Source organism: Haemaphysalis longicornis, unplaced genomic scaffold (genome assembly GCF_048455015.1).
Source record: "Haemaphysalis longicornis isolate Haplotype H1 unplaced genomic scaffold, Haemaphysalis longicornis Haplotype H1 scaffold_12, whole genome shotgun sequence".
NCBI classification, from domain to species: Eukaryota; Metazoa; Arthropoda; class Arachnida; order Ixodida; family Ixodidae; genus Haemaphysalis; species Haemaphysalis longicornis.
The window spans coordinates 69,367,341-69,387,935 of NW_027526225.1; positions in this window are offsets into that span (position 1 = coordinate 69,367,341).

The window sequence follows — 20,595 nt, forward strand, 5'->3', positions numbered from 1 at the left end:
CTCATATTTATGCAAAAAGGACTAAAATCAAACCAAGTGATTTATTTTTTTATTTTACAAAAGGAGGCACAACCGCAAAAAAGACGGCTGCCCCGGTTTCCGAACACAGCAGATATCACGACCGTATGCTATATTTTTACATTACACATCTTGTGGATTAACAGAGGGGGAAAAAGGTCCACACAAACACACACAGACTGATGAGAAATAAAATGAAGTCATATTAATCATATGACAGTCACGGCCATACATACCGGAAGCGGGAATAGTAATAAGTATAGAATTTCTACGATATTGACAAAAGATACACTATATACAATAGGTTTTTTTCAACACGTGGAATAAAATTTGTCTTGAAGGAAGGCTGAGTAAAGATTGCTGATGTCCGTTTCCCCGAAGTCCGGTGTCAATCAGGAACCCAATCGCCCGGGCTCCGGTTGATTTGGCAGGAGGCTTGCAGGGCGATGGAGTTGAAGTTCTCGAAGGTGGTGTTCGAATTGACGAACTTGAGGCGTTTCGATTCAAGAAAAGGGAACGAAGACTTTATATACAGCTGTTTACATTAGAGCAACTGGTTATATGAGTAATAAAAAGGGAAAAACTTCAAACTGCAGTTAGACACTAGCTCTAAGTGCCAACATGGCACTCGAACTTTCCAAGTCCGTCTAGCTCTCCTATGCTCCTTGCGTATACAAACCGCTCGCGAAACGATGGCTGGGACTCAGTTCCCGCCGCAGGACCCGTCTAGTTGCCTGGTACACAGCTGTACCCTAAACTTCCGAAGCAATCCCGATGTCTACCTATCGCTTAAACTTCCTGAAAGGCGTTTTGAGCACACTAAATGAACTAGCGCAATCGTTAAATTGGGTCGTCAACGTCATCTGTGCCAAGTATTACTCGTTTACGCGCAGCGGAAAACTCACACTTTTGTTGCAAAGTTTGTCGCCCTTTTCTCTTACCTTCCCTGCGTGTTTTTGGAGGCCGCCATCTTCACATGTCTACGTCATCGATTCCCAGGTGTGCGTTATGAGGTAGACATCCTGCTATTGGGCGGATTTTTCACGTACTTCCGGCAAAGAGATGTGTCGTCTGGTCAGCGTCGGCTCGCCGGCTGACCTGCCAGAGGAGTGCCGGAGTGCTTGGACATTTTACGACTATCCAAAGAAGTGTAAAAAAACGCTTAACCGTTTGTATTGAAAGCAACACTGCCATAACATGACATGTGTATCCTCTTACCAGAGTACGTTCCATAAAAAAGCGCTGAAGCCCCGTGGCACTTCTTTCGTCCAAACGCCAAGATCGCCCTGAGCCGAATACCCGAGTTTGACGCATACATTTTTTTCAACTTCAGCACAATCCAGAGATGCGTTTCGAACAAACACAACGTCAACACATGCGTTGCAAGTCTGAACCGCGATTGACAGACGATCGGTTGCCTCCTCCTGCCCGTCGTAAATTCGGCACTCACATCGCGCACTGTTTGCGGGGACGAGCAGCAAGTCCCACTGGCGCGCAAGCCGAAAAGGCTTTTAGCCACGCACACTGCACATACCCCATGCGAGGTTGAGTCGTACGTCGCTCGAGAAAGATAATCCAGACCATGGGAACCACTATCCACCCGCAGACGTCGCATTTCATCGCGAAAAAGACGCGTCGACAACACACACCATCGCGTCCTGTATTTTTACAATGCCAAACGCATCGCGCACTTCCCAATGGGAGTGAGTGGTACGCCTGCAGTGCCCACATGTCGCGAGGTGGGGCCCCGAACAGAACCGGGATCACGCAACCGTAACTGACTTGGAGGGCGGTTTGTTCCTTGTTGCCAAGGCAACCGATGTTTGAGATTGTCAAGCAAATGGCGCTCGCTCCCGCGCTATGAACCCCACAGCCGCGGCGGGGCATGTTTTGCGAACATTGCCGCTCTCCATCACGTGTCGCCCCAAGCTGAACTGGTCACATGAATGAGGCGCTTGGGAGGCTAGCGATTGGCGGAGAGTGGCCCGAGTAGAAGGAGAGGGCTTGGATGGCCGGCCCGGGCTGATGCGTTTGCCATTGACACACACACTCACACAAACAGCTTCGGTCGCTGGCTTGGCCTAGCTGCAATCTTCGTTCGGACAGTCAGCGATGTTACGACTATACACATCTGCGTGAGGGCGACGTGCTAACCACTCGACGTATTTAAAAACACAGGGAAAAGAACTGGGTTCATCGGAAGCAAATTTCTGTGCACAGAAGAGCGCAACCGTGGATGGTTGTCGCGCTACTTGCTGCCATGTCGGAAACGCAAGCGGCCTCACGTACGAAGGCAATTTGGTGAAATAGCCTCCGCTATTTTTCCGTTTGCTAAACGCAGAAGCGTCTGAACGTACGGCGTAAGCGCAGTGCGAGAAATAGCGCTCGCTAACTGTTTCCGTACGGCTGTGTAAGTTATTCTAAAACTCTCTATTGCTACCGTTCACAACATATATCGGTGCATCTGGTCAGAACACGGGTGCACGCTGCTCGAGTGCGACGCTGGTTTGCTCTGCGCCTTCCCGTTCATCGCCACTGATAAAGCGATCCGAACCGGAGCGTTTTGTGCACGGGTTTTGTATTGGTTTCAAATGTCGTTTTCACATGCCACCGGTAGGAATTACCACCGCCGAAAATTAAGACTCTGCACTATTGGGGCCACATGTGAGACAACGCTTTTTAGATAAACAGTGCGCGGTGCATCAAAGGGAACGAGCGCATGATCCTCCTCGTGCAGCTGCGAGTCCGCCACCGATAAAAAGTCACGTGCCGCCGATAGCAACCGCAGCAACGTACACCGCCAAAGGGCAAGGCGAGGCCGCACACATGTGGCCAGGTTTTTCGCTCGCTTTTTCATCCTTGAGCGAGTGCGGGATCCATGGTGTCAACAAACATGAAAAAGCCAAAAGAGCTTGCCTGTAGCAGACGGCAGTCTGAGGAGCGCAATAGCGGAAGCACGTCACCGCTGTGGAGCGCAGCATCATGGGAGGGAACGCTCGCGCGCCGTCAACAGCGAAGCAACAGCTGAAAGGAGGACGAAATCCGGAGCGACGATAATGCGTGGTTTTCGATTTACGATTTCTCAGCTAATAGTCATCGCTTTAACAAACTTCTTGCTGAAGGAGATTGCTCATACATTGCTTTATTGAGTTACATGTACATCCTTCCATCGGCGAAAGGTATTTAGGACCCCTTTAAGGGGGCTCACAAATCCCAACCTAGCTTTAGCGGTCGAGACACCTTGTCTCGCCGAGAACAGCGTAGCTGAGAGCTGAGACAAGAACGCTTTCTAACGCCCGGTTCAGTCTTATAACACCTCGGTATTACTCCCTCTTGGAAACGCCTCTCTGGTTTCTGTACACGCGTAAGGGAGGGCCCAAACTTACGTAGACAGCTGTCACTTAGCCATATTGTTAATGTTCAACGAGGGGTAACCACCATCGTGTCAAAAGCCGGCGTGTGGCCGAGCAATCACGCGGCGGCGAGTATACGCAAGTCGGAGGGGTGGGGGTGAAAAGCGGCGGCTACCGAAAGCTGGCCGTTCCGTCTGCAGCGCGCAACAACAATGAGATCTCGCGGAAAAGCCGCCGCGCGGTCACACGACGATAATTACCCCTTCGTTGTGCGCTACGTCCACGATCCTCGGTACCTGGCGGGGCCATCTGCATTCTTAAATGGGATTATTCCCGCGTCATTCCCCCGTCCAGACAAGCCGTCTCCCGAACGCGCCGCAGCGAATTTTGTGGTGGCCACATCGTAGCGTCAGCAGTGCTGTGCCGCTAGACCGAGCGGCGGGAATCTTTCTTTTCACACGCGTGGTCTGAGCGCTTGGCCACTGACCCCATGAGTGGACCTTACAGGCTGTATACATAAAACATCGGAAACAGCGACCAATAATTTCTGTTTCAACTGGTAATTTCTCAAAAAAGAAAGACTGACACACAAGGCGTTTTCAGGAAACCAAGAGTGTTTAGATTTTTCCTTGAAAGGTGGTATATATCGATGAAAATGGTGTCGTATCTATTTAGCAACACCGGGAGGTTATACGTTAATGACTGGACCGAAAACGCATTCAGGACCGAAAACGCATTCGGTACGCCGCTGCATTTTTTGTAAGGTGAGCTATGTCACTAAAGAATGAGTTGCGGCTTTTAACAGCTACACGAAAGGAGTTTAGCAATCTGAAATCCTAACGACTAAGTACATTAACGACACGGAAATGGGTAAAGAACTCTTTACCATGGTGGAGATGGGGAATATTCGCAATATTTCACGGCCCTTTTCCATAGAGTCAACAACCTGGTGATATTTGTTTGTGTTGTGGTACCCCATGCTAAATGGGAGTAGTAGGAGTGCGGCACGACAAGGGAATTATACAACAAAGGTTAATGCGTTCAGGAAATGTATATGAATTTCCATTAATTACGTCAACATTTCTGCACATCTTCCTATGCACTTCATTATTATGTTGATCACAGGTTAAGTTGCAATGAAACTGGTCTCCCAACACGTTCACAGTTTTTACTTATTCTATGTTGTTTGTATCAATCGTAAGTGTTAGTGGCGGGACATTTTGTAGCGTGAGCTACACTGGCCGAGGTTGTTACCTAAAGGGCCGTGCTCCGCAAGCGGGAAGAGCATTGGATGGGGTGCGATATGGATTAAATTGGGTAGGGAATACATTAGACTGTATTGGATGCAAATCCAATCCAAATATAGTATGGGGGTACAGAGAATTGGCTGTGCATATTCATCGGCCTGCGAATTCCACAGGAGTGATCATAGTGCCCAGCTGTGCGCCTCCGTTGCGCAGTAACCAAGTCGGACGCTGCGCCGGAGCTGCTTGATAGCCGTTTCGCGTGGCTCCTGGAGAGCCGTGCTGCGCATGCGCGAGCAGCAGTGACTGGACAGGACTGGACTGGACTGGACTGGACTGGATTGAATTGGACTGGACTGGACTGGACTGGACTGGACTGGACTGGACTGGACTGGACTGGACTGGGTTGGTTTGTATTGGATTGGATTGGATTATATTGCTGAACCTTAGCTCACACTACGCATATCGTGGCATATCAAAACTAAGCCACTAATAATTTTTTTGGCCTGAAAAGAGCACCCTTTGTTTTGTCTGTAATTATTAGTAGAGATTTTGCGGGGCCCAGTTTGCAAGACGTGGAAGAATATTATTACTAGTTTGCTGTACATCCTCAGTTGTCGAACAGGCTATTAACAAGGATGTGTCATCTGCGTATTTATTTATTTATTTATAACATACCTACATTCTCCAAAAGCATTGTTGTAGGGGGGTGTGACACAGGAAAATAAACACAAAGAATCTCACACATGGCATAATGGTAACAAGGGAAAAAAACCCAAAGAAAACCCAGCGCAAACAACAGACGAAAGTGACACCCTAAAAAAACAAAAAAAAACACGTTTTAGATTATGTGACCATGCTAATGTGCTGTCAGGTCTTCGCATACAGAGATTATACCGGACACAACGGATAAATGTAGATAACAGCAGTGCCCTAAAAGAGAGCAAAAAAGGCCCATTCAAGTTCTGTTGTGCTCGTGCGCAAGTGCTGTCAGAGTGCAGCGGAAAACAGTTCAGTGGGGGCGGCAACAACAATGTCGGGTAGGGCGCTCCACTCTTTAATCGAACGGGGGAAAAATGACGCTTGTAATGTAGATGTACGGCAATAATATTCGGTAATTTTTTTACTGTTGTCCATTCGCCTAGACACATACGTGGGCGGATGAAGGTACAGATATCGATCTATTGCCACTTCCTCACACATAATCTGTTTCAAAAATAAACACCTAGAAAAGGTTCGTCGCAGTTGTAGAGTGTCCCATGAAATAGATCGTTTGGGGTCTGTAACGCTAAATCTGTAACTGTAAGAGTTAGTAACAAATCGTGCAGCACGATTTGGAATTGCGTCTAGTTTATTTTTAAGGATCTTAGTGTTTGGGTCCCATACCACAACAGCATACTCTAAAATCGAACGTACGCTAGACGAGTACAATATTTGTTTGACGTCTTCAGAAGGCTTATTAAAATTTCTTTTTATGAAGTTAAGAACACTTCTAGCTTTTAAAATGACGTAGTCAACATGTTTATTTCATGAAAGGTCTGATGAAAAGAATACACCAAGATATTTAGCGTGATATACTTTTTCAATTGGGACGCTGCCTGAGTTGTAGTTTTGGATAATGTTAGCCCGTTTTCAGCTGAAGTTAATATGGCTGCATTTTTGGGGATTAAGGTTCATGCGCCACTTATGGCCCCAGGCAAGGATTCGGTCAAGGTCACACTATAGGGAGGAAGCATCAAGCATCAACATCATTTTCTATGTCCCTATAAACCACGCAATCATCCGCGTATAACCTTATTTTGGATGTAATGTTCACGGTGATGTCGTTGATGTAGATGAGAAATAAAAGTGGTCCTAAAACAGATCCTTGCGGCACCCCCGAAGTGACAGCCGCGAGATCTGACTCAGAACCGTTGATAAACACTTTTTGTGAACGACCCGAGAGATAATTTCGCACCCAGCCAAGCACGGAATCAGGAAGGCCAAGGTAGGATATCCTAAGAAGCAATAGAAAATGGGGGAGAGTGTCGAAGGCTTTTTAAAGTCTAATAAAATGCAGTAAACTTGCTTGCCAGCGTCAAATGAAGACAAAAATGTGGGAGAATTCAACCAACTGGGTGATACACGAATCACCCGCACGAAAGCCATGCTGGGCATGGTTGAAAAAATTATTCGTCTCTAAGTTGTGGAAAATGGTTGAGTGTAAGACATGCTCTAATGTTTTGCAACATACACTAGTTAGGGATATGGGTCTGTAATTTTGGGCATGCTTACGGAGACGCGCTTTATGAACAGGAGTGACATTCGCAGTTTTCCAGTCCCAAGGAAGTTCACTAGAATCAAGAGCCAATCTAAACAAAACAACTACGTATCTAGAAATCACGGGAGCACATGTTTTGAGAACATAGCACGGGATATGGTCTGGTCCAGTGGCTGAGTTTGACTTTAGCTTAGACAGGAGTTTACACACTCCCTCACAGGACACTGAGATTCCAGGCATTACTTCAATATAGTTGGGATCAGGCAAAGCATGGCCGTCAGTGATAGGGGCCGAAAATACTGACTTAAAATAGTCATTGAAATGATTAGCTTTTTCAATATCATCAGTGATTTCACCCTATGGACCTGATATTGGCGGTATTGAACCTTCCCCTTGCCATTAGATTTCACAAACTTCCACATCTCTTTAGGACTTTGTTTGAGCTTGTTACCCAGCGATGAAAAAAATGCGTGTTTTGTTACCTTGATCTTTAGCCTAATTTCTTTTCCTAAGGCATCAATAGTGCAAAACAAGTCTTCATTCCTGTCAGCTCTGTACCTGCGAAAAAGTTGGCGCTTCTTATTTAGTAGAGCTTTAACTTCCCTGGTGAACCAGGGATTGGTTTTTTTTAGGTGTATTAGAAATCGTTTTAGAGGGGATATAAGAATCAATGAGCTCCACTACTTTGTCCTTGAAGCATTTCCAAAGCTGATGTATGTTATATGTTAAGCTAAATTCGACAAACACCTGAAAGTATTCTTCAAGGGCGTTTACCATTAGGTCGTAGTTACCTCTTTGGTACATGAACAATTTACGCGGACGTCCAATAACAGGCAACGGACGCGCGCATGCGATGGTTGCTAACAGCGCATCATGGTCAGATTTACCAGGCACAGGACATATGGACTGCACTGAATCGTCCGAGTTCGAAGAAACGAGATCAAGCACTGAAGCGCAATCCTCATATCGCCGTGTCGAGAAGTCCACATATTGGACATTCCGTTAGTAGCTATCAGGTTGGTGAATTCTAGGGAAAAGCCGAGTTAGAGGATGGTACGGGGAACTTATCTACCCAGGTGATCTGGGTCATATTAAAGTCGCCGCCAAGGAAAAACTTCGTTTTCAAATTCTGAACTTCTTGAGATAATATGGTAAATTGCATTAAGGAGGCATTGCTAGGGCTACGGTAGAAGGACCCAAATGCGATATGTTCGCCGTCAGGGAGTGAAACATTGCACCAAACTGATTCTCATTAGTTGGTATGAGCCAGAGGAGTATTTGGTAAACTTTTATCCACTAGAAGAAAAACGCCCCAACCGTGCACATTGCGATAGCAACGGTGGACATCAAATTAAGGTGGAAAAACATCTAAATTATTGACGGTATCATCAAGCCAAGACTCCGTGCCGATTATAATATCTGCCTCAACTGTAGCCATTAATGCTGCCAGGGAATCGTTCTTATTTTTAATGCTCCGGCAATTCACAACAAAAACGTTTAATTTTGTGTTGTGGCTTCTGGCATCTCGTTCCGAGGCACGCACGGTGGTATCAAATAGGTTTGCGCGATCATATAGCTATCTTTTTGCCTGAACTACCGTGTCACTTTCTGCATCATAGACATACGTACGCCCATCTTGCAGTAGCTTCTTAAAACGTAGCTGAAATTTACCATCGTGCTGCATGGCAAACTCAAGAAGCTTCCGCCGTGCATGCCGGACTGTAGCCGAGAAGCCGTCGCGAACAGCAAAATCTGTATCCTTTTGTTCAGCACCGGATGCTAAGATAAAATCTTTATCTTTAAAGCGGCAGAACTTTCCAACAATTGGTCGATTTTTATTCGGCTGGAAACTACCGATTCTGTGCGCCCTTTCCAGTTGACTTTTGTCAATGGTTATGTTCAAAGACTGCGCGCACAAGCCAACGACGGCGTCGTCCGATTCAGCCCATGTCTCTGTCTGGCTATTTGGAATCCCGAATAATAAAAGGTGGCTCCTGCGTAATCGATTCTCGGCGTCATCCGCAGCCGCTTTTAGCAACGCTAAGTCTTGGGTTAGAATGGAGGCGTTGCCCTGCGAATTTGTTAAAGACGATGGGCTACCTTGGGAATTGATTTTTTCCTGCTCAAGGCACTTCACCCTTTTTTCTTTGTTGTTCCGCTTATATTCAATGCCCTTTTCCCATTGCCGCAAGTCTGTTCATAGCTGCAGTTGTCCCTGCTCAATACGTTATATTGCTTTCAGAAGTGCAGAACTTTCAGTGGTTTCTGTTTGCGTTGAAGTTTCAAGACGCTATCAGGCCCTGGGTTGTTCTCAATATCTCCAGATAGCAACAGAAGCATGTTCATGGTAATAGCCGAATAAGCACAAAGGAAGCACATAGAAACAACACTTCTGAACAGATAGCGAGTGTCAATGGGGCACAACACCGCTACAATACAGCGATCAGAGCTGCGAAAGCACAGACTGTTTTTTAATTAACTAACCTGGGTTACAAGCAGCCGTGAGTGCATGTTCGATGCGGTGTCGAGCCCCACCGGCAGGTGCGTTGAAGGCTCCTTATGTAGTGCCGATGCTGTCCCGATTGCCAGCCGCAATATCGCTGAGATTTGGCGAAGCGAATTTGTCGAAGTGTAGGAATTCGCGGTCATCGGCAGGGCTGGGGCAGCGCCATTGCTCACCTGCAGGGGTGTCCTCAGTTTCCGCTGGTCTGTCGGTGGCGTTGGATGAGCGGTGTGTCCAGGCAAGGAGGAGGAAGAGCACCTCGGTTACAAGCACCCGTGAGTGCATGTTAGATGCGGTGTCGAGCCCCCAGCAGACAAGCGAAACTTTTGGGTGACAGAAGGCGTTTGGAAGGTCGTTGACGTATATGCAGAAAAGAAGATGTCCTAGAATGTTCCCCTGGGGAACACCTGAGCCGATGCGTTTAAGTTCGGACTAAACTTCAGGCATATCGTTTTGATATTGAGGACATAAGGATGTGGGCAACCCCCTGTTGCAAATATTAGAGAAAGAAAAGGTGGCTATCGGCAGCTGCCCCCCAATATCACCGTCATTGTAACGATCCATTCGCCATTAAAGAGAGAGAGAGAGAGAGAGAGAGAAATAATTATTTATTGGAGAGTTTAGCTCCAACCCAAACAGGAGCTGGCTACTCCAGGCATTGGAGTATACAATACTTGCCCTAAGGAACCACAAGGGGTGATATTAAGTACATTGAGACAGCAGCGGTCCTTACAGCAGTGGAATAAAGTTAAAAAAAAAACAAGAGACCTATACACATCTATATACAGACGACATCCACGACGCGACACAGATAGTTTCGCCAATATACATAACACCCTTGTGTGTTTCCACACCCATTTCAGAGCGTTTCAGAGGAAAGTGCACTTATTTAATAGTGTTCACACATCTTCGTCATTTGAAAAAAATCTCTTAGGGCAAGGAAGGCTTTCGTTTGGTTGCGTACATTGTCCCACGGACCCAACAGTTTCGGCAAGGATAGGGGTGTCCGAGATAGCAGGTTAAGCTTATCACTTAGTTTTTTCCGATCGGTCGCATATAGAGGGCACTCAAGCAGGACATGATGTACATCTTCAGTTTGGTGTCCACAAGCACAGCAGGTGTCATCAGCGAATTGAATACGGTAAAGAAATTTCTTGGTGTAGGCCACGTCAAGGCGAAGGCGATGTATTAACGTGTCGACGGAGCGACCCAGGTGAGACGCACACGGGTATGTAAGGTACGGGTCCACTTGGTATAACAGCGATGAACGATATTTATCGGTCAACCTGGTTTCCAAAGTAATGTGTGTCCTTAGTTTTTTCAAATAATTTTTAACATCACCTCTGGTAAAAGGCACGGCGCTACACGTGGAATTTGAATGAGCGGTTGCTGCTAATCGGTCAGCTCGTGCGTTTCCTCTTATTCCAATGTGCCCGGGAATCCACTGAAATGTTATTTTCTGAGTTTTTCCTATTTCAGTTGCAATCTCATCACAGATGTGTCTTGCCAAGATATTGTGATGACTGTAAGCCGCAATTGGATTTAGGGCTTGAAGAGCCGCTTTTGAATCTGTGAGAACTGCCCATTTAGTCGGTGAAGTCATTGTAGCGATAAATTTGACTGCAAGATATATTGCGTAAAGCTCTGCAGCCGTCGATGATGTAGGGTGCGAGAGCTTGACCCCCTGATCGATGTGAAGACTCGGTATTGTGAAAGCTGACGACGACGAGGTGGTTGTCGACGATCCATCGGTATATATATGCACATAATCAGCATAACGGTCATGCATGCAATTGAGCGTCATCTGCCGTGCTGCCACTGTAGGTATAGATTGTTTTTTGGGCATCCCGGGGATATCAGCATTGGTGTCAATGCAGGCAACAGTCCATGGAGGCAACCCAGTGCTGTGTTGCCATGGAGATACAGCGGGCAGGGCCATGACATCACCAAAGATGGCCTGATGAATCTTTGACGCTGAACGCTGTTGAAGACGGGAAACCAAAGGGTGCGAGTCATGCTGCGTAGTCAGGCGCAGGTAATGGCGGCGCACCTCCTGCACGCGCAAAGCATTTACGGGTGGCTCTCTTGCTTCCGCGAGAACCATGGTTCCCGACGTTGGCCTGGGCACTCCGAGGCAGAGACGGAGGCCTCTGGTAACCAATGCTTGTAGTCGCTGCTCTTGACGATTTGACAGGCCATGCAGAACAGGTATAGAATAGGCAACGGCCTGAGGGACAAGTGCAGCATGCAGTCGAAGCATAGCATCGGACGAACAACCCCATCGGGTGCCTGTCAGGTAACGCAAAACGTGGACTACACGTGATGCCCTTTCCTGCAGATAATCCATATGTCGGCACCATGTGAGCGATGTCCCAAGAAATTTGTGTATATCCCAAGAAATTTGTGACATTTTTCTCGAGGTATTTCCTGACCACCCATGGTGAGCCGTAATCCACGCAACTTCTTTCGCGTGAAAGCAAGCACGCCGGATTTCGTTGCAGAGACATCCATTCCTCGCGCACGTAGAAACTTCTCAATGCTATCAATGCCAGCTTGGAGGTCAGCTTGAATCGGCAAGTAACAAGCACCGCTGCACCAAATGCAAATGTCATCAGCGTAGATGCTTACGTGCAGCTGTGGGGAAAGCAACGCTGGCAACTTCGCCATTACAACATTAAACAACAGCGGACTTAGCACGCTTCCCTGAGGAACCCCTTGTTCCACTGCATGCTGTTGGCTGTCTCCTTGACTGGTGCACATGTACACTCTTCTGTTCTTCAAGAAGTTCTCAATCCAACGAAGTATTTTGCCACGAATTCCCATTTCGACAAGGCCTTCAAGAATGTGGTAATGACTTGCGGTGTCGAAAGCTCGACTAATATCCAGAAAAGCACCTATTGTCATGTTTCCTTGAGAGCGCTCTTGTTCAATGGACGTCACCAGGTCTAGGACACTGTCCATAGTGCACCGACGTGGCCGGAATCCTGACATGCATGATGGAAAAGACCCAGATGTTTCTAAAAACTAATTTAATCTATAAAAGATTAGCCTCTCATATAGCTTGGCTACGCAACTGGCCAAGCTGACAGGCCGAAATGAGTCGATCGCTCGTGGTGATTTTCCTGGCTTAAGGAGAGGTACAATCTTCGATAGCTTCCAAGACTCGGGGATCTCCTCAGAATTCCATAATTCATTGAATAAATGTAGCAGATGGATGGTCATGCGGGTACCAAGATTGCAAAGGAGAGCGTAGGTGAAATTGTCTGGTCCAGCGGCGGCATTGCGGCGACTCCTTCGCAGTGCTTCTTCGAGCTCAGTCAGCGAGAACGCGACATCAAGCTCTGCGTGACATGATGTCCTGTACTTCTGGAATAATGACCTAGCGGCATTCCGAGATGTGATAAACTCATCACAGGCCATTACCTCTGAAGGCCTCGTAATCCATGCACAAAATTCATCTGCAACAGCTGTTTCGGACAATCCTCTGTATAGCGCTAATCCTTGAAAAGACATTCTTGCTGCCACAGGTGATCGAAGAGCGCGAATCGTATCCCACACTTTGCTTGTTGACGTCATCGGACATAAAGTGGCACAGAATGACCTCCACCTACGTTGGCCTAAAGACTGCAGTTCCTTACGCATTTTAATTAACGTTCTCTGTGCGGTGCGGTAATCTTCTAGCTTTCCTGAGCGGCGAAAACGCCGCTCAGCACGACGTCTAATTGCGCGCAGCCGTGCATATTCTCCGTTTACACCAGCACTGGTGTTTGGAACAGGAATCCACTTGGTAACCTTTGCCATAGTGGATTTCACCACTTGTACGAAGGTGTCAATGTTACCCGCGGCATCTTCGGAACAATCGTTATGAAAGCGGAAAGCCCCCCAGTTTGTAATGCATGCCATCCTTGGCTTCTGCGCCAGGCAAATTCGTTGGTGTTGAATTAAGACAGGAAGATGATCGCTGCCGTGAGTGTCAGCATCGACACACCATGACGCCTCTGATGCAATGTCTGAAGAGCATAACGTCAAATCAAGCACACTACTGTAACCTACACCTCTAAGGTACGTTGGTGCGCCGTCATTCAAAACACATAAGTTGTTACGCTCAATAATTTCCTCGAGTAATCGGCCCCGACTGCATATCCGCTGGGATCCCCATGATGGACTATGGGCGTTGAAATCACCGCATACAACAAATGGAGCTGACAGGTTTCTAAATAAAGTATTAAGCACAGATGAACTCACAGTGGTTTGTGGCTATAGGTAGACACTAACGACAGTGAAAATGAAGGATACACAGCGCGCTTTCACTGCAACGTACTCCGGTGATGAAGAGGTCGATGAGGACACGAGGAAAGAGGGTAAGTCTTTGCGCACACAAAGCATGACACGGCTGAGTTCATTTGGTCTCTTAGCACGATACTGCATATAGTTAGCCAAGCGAAACTGGTCAGTTACTCGTGTTTCACACAAAGCTAGAACAGGAAAGGTATAATAGTGCACAAATTGACGAAATGCACTTGTCTTGTTGGCGAATCCATTAGTATTCCATTGAAAAATAGCTGTCCGTTGATAAGTGTTAGACATACCCGAGACACGGATCGGCAATGAAAGGGCGGGCCTGTGGTAGTGACAGCAGAGCTTGGATTTCTGGAAGGGAGTTAGCTTGTGGAAGGAGACGGGTGATCGAACGAAGTGCTAAAATGAGGATCCGATTCGCTCACGTCCCGCGGTCCTCGCCTCGGTTCTTCAACAAAATGGTGCCGTGACCAGGATCAAAGGATAACACAGTTGAAAACCTGAGTATGGACCGCCCCACAACGATGACGTGAGTGACCGCAACGATGGGACTACACTGCTGCTACTGACCATCGACCGCAAGCGTCTGCGAAGAAAACCCAAGGAATTGAGGACGCACCAAACGTGTACCGGATACCACGCCCTCAACAACTTTTACCGATTATTCGCAGACGCTTGCGGTCGATGGTCAGTAGCAGCAGTAGAAAAAAGCTCATCAGGAACCAAAAGTCCAACAACCAGCTGCTTTCTTACAAGGAATTATCGCATCAATTGACAAAGTAGAGGCAGCCACTTCTGTTGATTCCTGAGACAATTTCCCTCCCAACGATGAAGTTTACCGAACTAGTCATAAGAGTAACGAATACGCAGTGGGGGCATCTGACCAGTCGTCTTGTTCGTGGAGTCCTCCCGAGGCGGGGAGATCACCGCACCAGGAACGACTTAGTGAAGGCCCACAAAAACCACAGGTTAAGAAAGGAGCACATCATAAATATCGGCAACCTAAAGGAAACCTAGGCTCACCGATGGAGACAACTGATAGATGTTGTCATCACAGCAGCACAGCTTCCACGGGGATTGTGTTGGCCAAGGCACAACGTGCAGATCTTATAACCCCGGTGTCAAAACGGAAAACGCAAATCAAGCTGGGCCCACGAAAAGCAGGTACAAGTACCACAAAGACGGCACCACGGAACTACACGAAAAATTGCCGACTGATCGGGACATCGAGGAAGAAAGGAAAAGCCCCGTGTAAAAAGATTGCTGACCGCATAACACGAGCCAACCGATACCAGGCATCCTCCAAGAAAAGCGATCCGCCGCACAAGTCACGAGACGCCTGTACGAGCATTGGCAAGTCATCCAGTACAGACAACGGTCGAGACAAGCCACTTGCCCTGGCCCGACTCCACAAAGTGCAGGTATAACCGACGCACAAAGCATCGGTGGAAGCAAAAGTACGGGCTAGCAAGGGGCGGCTACAACGGGCAGGACATCGCTTGGTATTATGGACTACTTAGCGAACTTGAACTTAAGCTTGTTGGGGGCGACAAAGGCATTAACGCGGACCAAAGGCAGTAACGCGGAAATTTAGGCATCTTCCTGTGCTAATCGCGCGCCCGGGAGGATGTTGCAAATAATAGAGAAAGAAGAGGTGCCTATCGGCAGCTGCTCCCCAATATCACCGTCATTGTAATGATCCATCCTCCATTAAAGATTAGCTCACGTCCCGCGGTCCTCGCCTCGGTTCTTCAACACCCCCCGTACGCCATACGAGTGAAGTTTTGCCAGTAATGTTTGTCGATTTAAGGAATCAAAAGCATTTCAAAAATTTATCTATATACCTGATGTCAGTTTATTTTGCGAAAACTTATGCAGGATTATTTCTTTCGGTTTCAGTAGAGCCGTTTCTGTGGAGAAGTGCTTGCGAAAGCCGTGTTGAAAACTATGTAGCAATAGGTTTTTGCTATGGGTATCAGATAACCTAGCGTGTATAAGCTTTTCAATTACTTAAGAGAAAAACGTGAAATTATTATTAGGTAAATTAGACCATCTTCGCCATCTGCATTTTTTAAAAAACAAGCCTGATGATAAAATCATGTTTAAAAAATGGGCTAGACAAGGCGCAACGACATCCTCAACATGCTTCACCGGTTTAATTTGAATGTCATTCACGTAACACGGGATGCCGTTTTTCGAGTTCATAATTGTATATACAACTTCCTGCTCTGTTGTAGGACATAGAAATGTTGTGTTTGGGTTGGGTTCAAGTATTGATAAATGTTGCTCGCGAGATTTCGAGAACTGACCTACAAAGGGAACATTAAAGAAATTAGCCAAGCGGTTTACTCCCATAATTTTTCTATTATGAAAAGAGCTGTGACTAAAATATAGGGGCTAAAATACAGCCATTTGTCTTCGCGGGCAAGCGTTCATCATCAAAGAGAGTATCTGTGGGAGAGTATGTTCCGCGCGCAGAAATGAGGAATAGCTGTTTGTCCCCGCCGATCAATAAGAAATAACGGGAAGACGAAACAAATGCAGTTCATCTCTTGGCTGCGTCGTTATTCCCCTGTAATAGTGTCGTCCTTGCCATTTCGCGCATATGTCTGTAGTACAGCTTTAGATTTCCAAAGCACAAGTCATTGCAGTCAGTGGGTCTTTTAGGTGGTGCCACGGGAGAAAATATCGAAGTTATTTACAAGAAAAGCGGCTTGAGTTAATCAAGCGGACAGCAATGGAAAGGAGCGGCGAAGCGAGATGGACAGGTGCTCCTCGGTGAGGTTATGTTGATACGCTTGTCGCATACGTTTCGGGGCGAAGTAATAACAGCCAAATGAGAGATTTCAAGTGCGTCAACAACCAAATAAATATTAAGGACAATAGCAAAGTTTCATTCCCAAGCGGAATCAATACGTATATGTTAAACAGACGAGAAAAAATGCATTAGCAGCTAATGACATCTGCAAAATAAAAATGCGCGCTACAGGTAGCCATCTTGAAGTTACCTTTTGCACGCAGTAGATAATTGCATTGTGCACCGGAGCTATTACAATGCTGCAACTGGTGTAAAATCTGGTTGCACTTCTCAGACCCGATCGTTTAGCGATGCTAACTTGAAGAATTCAGGCAAAGCAACATCGAATATTGTTTCGCCGGCGCACGACATTATGGTCTATTTCTCTATTCTGCCATTTACACAGACGGCCGCTTTCACATACGATATATAGAGCACTTACCATATTGTCACGTAGCCAAAGACAACGAAGCTGTCTTGACGAAAAAAGTTTATTAGAGCGAACTTGTGCTCCCCTTACAACTCAAAGAATACACTGGCGGCGAAACAGCAGCCAACAAAGGGACCTGCGTAGACGGGTGTCGGCGATTCGAATCGAATGCCGCAGCATCTGCTTTGCGGGAATTTATCACTCGGCGACAGGGTTATTCGAATTGTCTAATTGTATCCAGAACACTGTAGATTAACGAAGATTGTTCTAGGCTGTTAACATTAGTTCGAAACGCTCTCCCTATCAACAGATAACACATGCGGCACAGAAAGAAAGAACGGAACACGCGCCTCCCTTGGCACACAGACAACAGCGATAACACACACCGGCGCACCCGGGCGGCAAAAGCAAAACACAAGTAAACCCCATGCATGGTTCGAGGCATTGCCCCCCTTCTATGAGTGCATCGACTTGATGAAACATAAGCGACAGTCCGAAAAAATAAAAAATAAAGTCCGTCATCGTGTGTAGAAAGGTTTTAAGGGAACCACGTGGACGACTTAGGGCCGCGTGCTTCGTCGTGATGTTCCGGAATCCCCATCGGGGATCACTTCGTAGGTAAGATATAGAATCCGGTAGGGTCCGAAATACCGCCGTAGACGCTTCTCACTGAGTCCAAGTCGTTGGGTAGGAGTCCAAACCCACACACGATCTCCTGGGTGGTACTCGGTGTCTCGGTGTCGGAGGTTGTAGCGTCACGCATGCAGCAGCTGCTGGTCCGTTGTGCAAACTCGAGAGAGCTGGCGGGCCTCCTCCACACGCTGAAGGTATCCTTGGACGTCGGTATTGAGGTCGTCGTCTTTCAACGTGGGGAAGCATGGCGTCAAGCATCGTAGTCGGCCGCCTTCCGTAGACAAGCTCGAACGGCGTCATTTGCTTAGTTTCCTGGGTAGCCGTGTTGTACGCAAATGTGACACACGGTAGGACTTCGTACCAAGACTTACGTTCAACGTCGACGTACATATACAGCATATCCGCGATCGTCTTGTTCAGGCGTTCCGTTAGTCCGTTCGTTTGGGGGTGGTACGCCGTAGTTTTCGGGTGATTCGTTTTCCTGTAACGTAAGATTCCTTGCATAAGCTCAGCATTGAAAGCCGTTCCACGGTTCGTGATCAGGACTTCAGGGGCTCCATGCCGCAACACAATTTGGTTTATGAAGAACTTGGCGACTTCTTGTGCAGTCCTCCGTGGAAGAGCGGCGGTCTCTGCGTAGCGCGTCATGTAGTCTGTCGCTACGACATTGAACTTGTTCTGTGATCGTGACGTATGGAACGGGCCTAGAAGGCCCAATCCAATCTTTTGAAATCACCACGACGTGACGGCGATCGGTTGCACTAGCCCGGCGGGTTTTGTCGGCGGCGTGTTTCGTCGCTGGCAGTCCCGGCAACTCCGAAAGTAGTGGGTGACTTCGGATGTAAGGCAGGGCCAGAAGTACTTCGCCTTGATTTTCGCACTAGTTCGAGCTGTTCCGAGGTCTCGGGAAGACGGGTCGTCGTGGCACGATTCCAAAGTTTCGTCACCCAGGTCTGCGGGGATTACAAGTAGATAATTCGTACCGTTCCGGGCCTCAAATTCTTCACGAGGACAGCGTTTTAGAGGCTGAAGGCTGGTAAGTTCCGCTTGAACGCCCTAGGCACGGCGGCCTTCTGTCCTTCGTGGTAGTCGATCGTGATTCGCAGGTCGGGGTCGGCACGCTCCTGGGTGGCTAGGGCGCTCTCTGTCACGACACCGAAGAACGCGCTGTCTTCATCGGAGTCTTGTGGTGGTGAGTCGACGGGGGCGCTGGACAGGCAGTCGGCGTCGCTGTGTTGCAGGCGCAAGCTCCTCCACCCAAGACGGCCAGATGGATCCTTGAAATTGGCGAGTCAACAAAGCGCATGGTGGGCTTTCACAACCTTGAACGGTCTACCACACACGTATGGGCGAAATTTTGAAATGGCCCAAATGATAACCAGGCACTCCTTTTCAGGGCAGAGTAGTTTTTCTCCTCCTTCGACACACCACGGCTTGCATAGACAATTACCTTTTCGCAAGCGCTTTGCTTTTGGACGAGGACGGCACCCAAACCGATTTCGCTGGCGTCCGTGTGCATTTCTGTTTCGGCGTTTTTGTCGAAATGATCGAGCACACGCGGGTTTTGCAGGCGTTGTTGCAGCTCGCAGAATGCTTTTTCTTGGGCGTTTTGCGAGGCATCATTGGTGCTATCTTTTGCTAGGTGCGTGAGTGGCTCGGCAATGCGTGCGAAGCTCGCGACGAAGCGCCTGTAGTATACGCATAGTCCGAGAAATCTTCGTACGGTCCTTTTGTCTTTCGGTCTCGGGAAGTTAGCTATGTCTGGTGTTTTCGCCGGGTCAGACAGGACCTCCGTGGCGTTGACGACGTGTACCAAAAACTTGAGTTCCTCGTAAGCGAAGCGGCGCTTTTCGGGCTTCAGCGTTAACCCCGACGACCGAATAGCCTCTAGTACAGATTCCGACCTTTGCAAGGTGTCCATCTAAAGTCCGGGCGAATACCACAACGTCGTTAATGTATACGAGGCAGGTGTGCCACTTCAGGCCAGCTAGCATACTGTCCATGACTCTTTGAAACGTTGCCGCCGCCGTGCACAGATTAAACGGCATCACCTTGAGCTCGTATAGACCGCCTGGGGTTATAAATGCAGTCTTCTCTCGGTCTCTCTCGTAGACTTCAATTTGCCAGCAGCTGCTCTTCAGATCCATCGATGAGAAGTACTTCGCATGGCAGAGGTGGTCGAGGGCGTCTTCGATTCGTGGCAGGGGAGACACGTCCTTTTTGGTGATTTTGTTCAGTCCCTCGTAGTCAGCGCAGAACCTTAAAGTGCCGTCTTTTTTCTTCGCGAGTACGACCGGCGCCGCCCACGGACATTTCGATGGCTGTATTATGTCGTCGCTGAGCATGTCATCTACTTGAGTCCGGATAACTTCACGCTCGTGTGAAGAGACGCGGTAGGGTGACTGTCGGGTAGGTCGTGTTCCACCTTCGGTTATTATTCGGTGCTTCGCCAGAGGTTTCTGACGTACCTTTGAGTTCAACGAAAAACACTCGCTGTAGTGATGAAGCAAAGCCAATAACTTGTTCCTTTCTTCTTGCGGTAGTGCGGGATTCACGTCGAAAGGATGCGGAAGCTTGAAGGTATCTTCGGGTGCGCGTTCAAAGTCAGCGACTGCGATCACGTCCCTTGCTGCTGCGTTTCCTCGACGAACGCAAATGCACCGCCCTTGTTTATATGCTGGTACTCCACGGTGAAGTTGGTGGCCAAAGCGTGGGATTTGCGTTGCTTAAACCGCGCAACGCCTCTTTCTACAGACCGACGCGTTCCAGAAGCAACCTTTGGTCACTATCCACGGTAGCGTATACGTCACGAGCAGTACTTTCACAGTAGACGGTGATCAAGCTTGCGCGGGGTGATAGGGTGACATGATCATCGGCGATCCTTACAGGTGCCCGGTGTTCGGGGTTCGGTTCCGGCGTCATGGAGTGATCGGAGAAAAAAAGTTATAGACTTGGCCTGTAGATAACATATTGCACCGTTGTCCGTCAAAAGTCCATTCCGAGAATTACGTCGCGGGAGCAGTTAGGCAATATTACGAACGTGGCAGTGTACTTTGTG